This window comes from Euphorbia lathyris, chromosome 6 (genome assembly GCF_963576675.1).
Source record: "Euphorbia lathyris chromosome 6, ddEupLath1.1, whole genome shotgun sequence".
NCBI lineage: Eukaryota > Viridiplantae > Streptophyta > Magnoliopsida > Malpighiales > Euphorbiaceae > Euphorbia > Euphorbia lathyris.
This window is the reverse complement of record NC_088915.1, coordinates 74,572,885-74,579,385: the sequence shown is the minus strand read 5'-3', so window position 1 is coordinate 74,579,385 and position 6,501 is coordinate 74,572,885. Positions and strand designations below refer to the sequence as shown.

The 6,501-nt window shown below is 37.1% G+C and overlaps 1 pseudogene; it reads left to right on the top strand.

The window, feature by feature from the left end:
• The first annotated feature begins 688 nt into the window (after positions 1–688).
• LOC136233236 (polyphenol oxidase, chloroplastic-like) lies at positions 689–3,196 on the top strand (annotated as a pseudogene).
• The last annotated feature ends 3,305 nt before the right edge of the window (positions 3,197–6,501 follow it).

Sequence of the window (6,501 nt, the reverse complement as noted above, 5' to 3'; positions counted from 1 at the left end):
TTTTAAATTTTACCAAAACATTTTTTATCTTCTGTTTGTAATTAAAAGGCAAAAAACGATTTCTAAAAATGGAAACAAAAAGACAGCAAAACTATCAGTACATATCATCAAATAACATACAAAGTCAATAAAAGTTAACATATCACACCATTAAAGTAAACATATCCCCGCAGTCTAGCCACGCGATCCCGGAAAATATATAAATAAAAAGAAAAGTTTACACAGGAGGAGAAAAAAATAAAAGAAAAAAGAATGAAACAAGCAAGCTAAGAGATCCTAAAAGTTACAGCGTTATAGATGTCATGTAAAATAAAATCTTGACAGAAAGAGGGGGCTGAGTCCCACCAAAGGATCCTCGCGATAGTGACCCCATATCTAGCTAGCATGTCTGCAGCCCGGTTCTCTTCTCTGAAGACAGAAATTATAATGTCCGTACTCGAGCATTGCTTTAAGCATTCCAACCAAATTGGACGGACATTCCAGGGTACCACCGACTGTGAACCATGGTATTTCTAATAAAAATATGTATAAGAACCTAGGTAATTTATATTTTATTTTTATTCTTTTTAATTATGGTCAACTAGAGAATTAAATTACTCCCACTAAAATCCAATCCCAACTTCATTATAAGACCAGAAAGAAGTTGCACTATTTTTCATTCATCAGGAAAACCTAAACTAACAAAATCATGTCTACTTTCTCTCCTTCCATCAATACAACTATTTCCTACTCCTTTTTCTGCCCTTTCTTTCCCAAAACACCCCAAATTTCTCTAACAAAAAAGCCAAAGCATCCTCAATTTTCATGTAAAACCACAAAAAATGAAGACCATAACCATAATAATAATCCATCAGCTAGAAGAGATATCTTAGTTGGTCTAGGAGGGTTCTATGGTGCAACCACACTTGGTCTTGGTCTTGGTCATGACCAATTAGCCATGGCTAACCCAATTTTACCTCCTGACCTAACCAAGTGTGGAAAAGCCAATTTACCGCCCGGTGCACAGCCCACAAACTGTTGCCCTCCACCCTCCACAAACATTTCAGATTTCAAGCTTCCTTCTTCCTATTCGCCTCTCCAAATCCGGCCGGCTGCTCATCTCGTAGATGATGCTTACATTGCTAAATACACCAAAGCCGTTGAGCTAATGAAAGCCCTACCGGACCACGATCCTCGGAGTTTTAAGCAACAAGCTAATGTTCATTGTGCTTATTGTGATGGTGCTCATAATCAATTAGGGTTTCCTGATTTAGACCTTGACGTTCATTATTGTTGGCTCTTCTTCCCTTTTCACAGATACTATCTTTACTTCCATGAGAAGATTTTGGGTAAATTAATTAATGATCCAACTTTTGCTTTACCTTATTGGAATTGGGATTCTCCCGACGGAATGTTTATACCGAAGATTTACACTAACCCTAAATCTCCACTTTACGACGAATTCCGTCACAAGAATCACCAGCCACCGACGATCGTTGATCTTGATTATAACGGCAGCAACTGCGGTACAATGTCGAATCGAGATCAAATTTCTAACAATCTTACTATAATGTATCGGCAAATGGTTTCTAACGGAAAGACGCCGAGGCTTTTCCTCGGTGAACCGTATCGACAAGGTGAGAAACCTGACCCGGGTGCCGGATCCATAGAGGATATCCCACACAATGGGCTTCATACCTGGACCGGGGATAACACCCAACCGAATAATGAAGACATGGGAAATTTCTACTCAGCAGGAAGAGATCCGATCTTTTTCTCTCATCATTCTAATGTTGATCGATTGTGGACGATATGGAAGAGTTTTGGAAGTTGACAAACCGACTTTACCGACAGCGATTGGCTCAATTCAGCGTTTATTTTTTACGATGAAAATGCGAAGCCCGTCCGAGTTAAAGTTAGAGACTGTCTTGACACTAAAAAACTCAGATATGTTTATCAAAAAGTTGACATTCCTTGGCTCCGATATAGACCAAGAAAATTGGTCAAGAAAGCACCTTTAGCCGGAGAAAAAAAGAATTTGACGCCAATAACGTCATTTCCGCTTGTACTAAACAAGCCGATAAGCACAATGGTTCGTCGGCAGCAGAAATCGAGAAGTAAGAAACAGAAAGAAGAGGAAGAGGAAGTATTGGTGATAAAAGGGATAGAGTTTGAAAAAGATGCAGCAGTGAAGTTTGATGTGTATGTTAACGACGAGGATGACTTGCAAAGCGGACCAAGTTCGACTGAGTTTGCAGGTAAAACCGTCAATTTCTGACACAACAACACAGTTATAACACCTGTACAGATTATGATTTTTAGATTAATTAATTTATTAGTTCCTCTATTTTGACAAAACACATTGTTTAGTCCCTGTATTTTTAAAAACACACGGTATGGTCTCTAACCTTTTTCTCGATGAACTGTCTAGTCCCTAACGTTTTTTCCGGTGAACTGTTTAGTCCATGCTATTAGACTCTGATGAAGATTCTGTTAGTCAATTTGGATTTGAGTTAAAATCTATTTAAAATTAAAATGTAATGCCTTAACTACCCTTTATCCCAAAATCAAATATATAAGACATTATCTTAATTGTTTCTCATCTCCGCGATCTTCTTTTCCTTTATTTCTTCCTTCAGACTCTTCTTCTTCTTAATTTTCTTCTTAATCGTTCAGATTCGTAAGCATTGGTGTGAGTGAGCATGAATGATTCGATTATAGGGATTCAATCCTTTCTCCATTTTTTTGTGAGCGCGAGTTGTGAGAGAAAGACATAGAAGAGTGATTTGCTTTTGACTGATAAATAGTAAAAGGTAATTTAGTCAACAAACAGAGATTAAACAGTGTGTTTTGTCAAAATATAGAGACTAATAAATTAATTACTCTAATTTTATTACATTTTATATAATGTATAATTATAATTTAGAAAATCACCGGTAAATTATTATGATATGATAACTCATTTTGACGTTTTTATTTTCAGGGAGCTTTGTGAACGTGCCTCACAATCATAACCATAGTAGGAAGAAAACGAAGACAGTATTGAGATTGGGAATTACAGATTTGTTGGAGGATTTAGATGCTGAAGATGATGACAGTGTTGTCATAACTTTGGTGCCTAAATATGGTAAAGGACTTGTCAACATTGGCGGAATCACCATTGAGTTTGTTCGAGATTGATCATCTGCCGATTTAGAAGATTTAAATTTTCAATCTATATCCTTAATTCAACATGTTTCTAATTAAACTATTAATTAATTAATATGTTTTTTCCTTTTTGTTTTTATATGATATGTGATAAGCTTTTGAAGCTGTTTGGTGTGGTTGCAGTTCTTTGTTGCTATATATATTTTTTTTTTAAATTTATACAACTTTTACACTATTTCATACTTTGTGTACAACCTTTATTTTGTCTCACTAATATGTACGACCTTATGAGTTACCTCCAACAGGTAAAAATAACCGGTCAATGCGCCATGTCAGTAGTTTGACCGGTCAAAAAGTCAAAAATTGACCCACCACATTTACAACTACTAAAATACCCTCATTTGGGTTTTCTTCTTAAAATTAACTTTCTCTCTTGAACCCTTTTTATAAATCCACCATTTCTCTCCCTAAAATCAGTTCTAGCCTCTCTCTAACTCTCCCTTTTTCTCTCTAAAATCAGTTTGAGTATCAGAATCATTTTGGGTTGCTGATTGGTATATATACATACGATTCTGTTTCTGAAAACAGCTTTTATCCGTTTCTTATCTTTTTTTTACCACTAGAATATCAGAATCATTTTATGAACATGTTCTTCACAAAACTTACAGTAGTGAACAATAACAACTTCTGACGGACAAGCGTGAGTGCCCCTCCCTTCCTTGAGATTGAGTGAACAATCTGAATTTGAAATCTTCAAACTTACTAAATTGAAAGTTCAACCCTTTTTTATTCTGTTGATAATTGAAGTCGTCTAGAATTTGGAAGTAAAACATCAATTAAGTTTTCCTGTTATTCTAAAATAAAACGCAAAAGACATTGAAGAATTTTGGGGAAAAATATTTCATTTTTGGAATTGGGGATAACTGATAAAACTTCTTCATCTTCTTCTTCTGCGTCGTCTAGAAATGGACCTCTTAGCCTCGTCGAAGTTCTGGGTTGAAGACATGCCGGTAGATTGTCATCTTGAAACGGCGAGAATAACATAGAGAAAACCCCTGAAGACCAAACATGTTTCAATCTATTTCATAAAAAATTGAATAAGGTAGTGTTAAAATAAAGAGACTAAAAAATGATATTTGGCAAGGACTTGAGTTGTAATTTTAGGAGGACTAGAATTGTTTTCGGAATACAATAACTAAATAACACAAAACACAAGAACTTTCCATTTATTAAACTCTTACACTTACTTACACCTCTTACACAATATTTATTTATTTTTATTTTTTTGTCAACTTCCCTCACAACATCTTACAATACAAAGCCTTATTTATAGGCTACTACTAGTTTTTAACGGAATTGAAAAAACAATACGCCAAACCTACATGCTTTGACCATAGACTCCATCACACAAATTTTGATGTTTTTCATTTTTCCATACTAGCAATGTGAAAAGAAGAACCTCATCCTTTAATTATTTCTTTGTCCATTTTTTGACTTCCCATACACACAAACATGTGATTGCATTTATTATTTTGTTTTTTTAATTAAAATTAAGTTTAGTTTATTTTTTAACATGCCCCCTTAAACTTAATTTTTCGTGACTCCCAGTTGATCTCTCAATTGACTGAACACATCATACTACTATAATCATCAATGAAAAGTAGAAAATATTTATTTTTACCCAGAGACTGTGGAGTGATCGGTCCACACACATCTGTGTGAACTAGCTCAAACGGCGCCTTTGCTCTTGACATGGACTCCTTTGGAAAACTGGTTCTGAATTGTTTTCCAACAAGACATCCTTCACACAGTTGATGAGGCTGGTCAATATGAGGCAATCCGTTTACCATTTGCTTCTGTCCCAACAACTTCAGTCCTCCAAAATTGAGATGCCCGTACCGTAAATGCCAAAGCCAGGGGACTTTACACACAAGCTTTCGAACATTTGGCCACGTCCGTCTGAATGTTAATTGTGAACATTCTGTTTTTCGCCATGGGTACTCGTGCAATCAACTCCTTTTTCTCATTCAACAGGAGTAGTTTCCGATCCACCATGTGAACTTCATAATTTTTCTCCAGTAATTGTCCCAAACTCAAAATATTGCTTTTCATGTTGGAAACATAATAAACATTATCAATAAACAGGTGAGCGCCATTTTTGAGCCGAATAAGAATTGTTCCTTTGTCTGTAATAGGAACCTTGGAGGAATCTTGAAATACAACATTACCGCGAACGGATTCATAGAGCTCCACGAACATCTTCTTATCACCACACATATGGTTACTTACCGCATTGTCAAGATACCATATATTATTTTCGCGATTTTCTTCACCTTCGTAGGTAAGTAACACTGTGCCAGTTACTTCCTCATCTTGAACATTATTGGCAGTCTCCTCTACTTCCTTAGGCGGACTCCAACATTCCACCGCGTAGTGACCATACTTAGAGCAATTGTAACATTGAATGTTGAACTTGTCGCGTCCTTCATTCGACCTCTAGTTTCCTCTTCCTTGGCCGCGTCCTCGGCCTCTTCCTCTGCCTCTAGTGAATTGAGTGCTTTTTTCATTGTTGTTGTTGCCGTATTCATTTCTGCCTTGACTTCTGCCACGTCCTCGTCCTCTACCGTTTTCTCCTTGACCTATTCCGCGTCCTCTGCCGGACTGACTACTTTCGCCATTTTTAAACACAGTCTTCGTTGCTAAGACTTGTTCTGCGGAATCTTCTCTTCGTTTCTCAAACCGCTCCTCACGCTCTTGTAACGACCCTACAACCTCATTTACGGACATTTCGCTGATGTCTCTGGACTCCTCCATAGCTACCACTACATAATCAAACTTTGATAGTAGTGATCGCATAATTTTTTCAACAATTCTAGACTCTTCAATTTTTTCTCCATACTGCCGCATCTGATTTATGACAGATTTTACTCGGGATGAGTAATCACTAATTGCCTCCGTCTCTTTCATCCTTATCGTCTCAAATTCTCCTCTCAGCATCTGCAAACGAACTTTTTTAACTTTCTCCTCCCCTTGAAGAGAAACTCGTAAAATTTCCCACGCTTGTTTGGCGGTGGTAGCTTCGGCTACTTTCTCGAACATTAATTCATCCAAACCTTGATGGATGAGAGTAAGCGTCTTTTGATCACTTTTGCTATTTTTCTGCATAGTATCTTTTTTTGCCTGTGTCAACGCTGCCTCGTTGGGACTACATAGCCTTTTTCAATAATATCCCAGACATCTTGACATCCAAGTAATGCCCCGACTTTGATTGAGCTGCGCCTCGGGAATCATTCTTTTGATTGATTCCCGGCCCCACGACTCCACGTTTCGCCCCGACTTCTCCACTTGCAACGAGAAACAAATCCAATTAGGTTT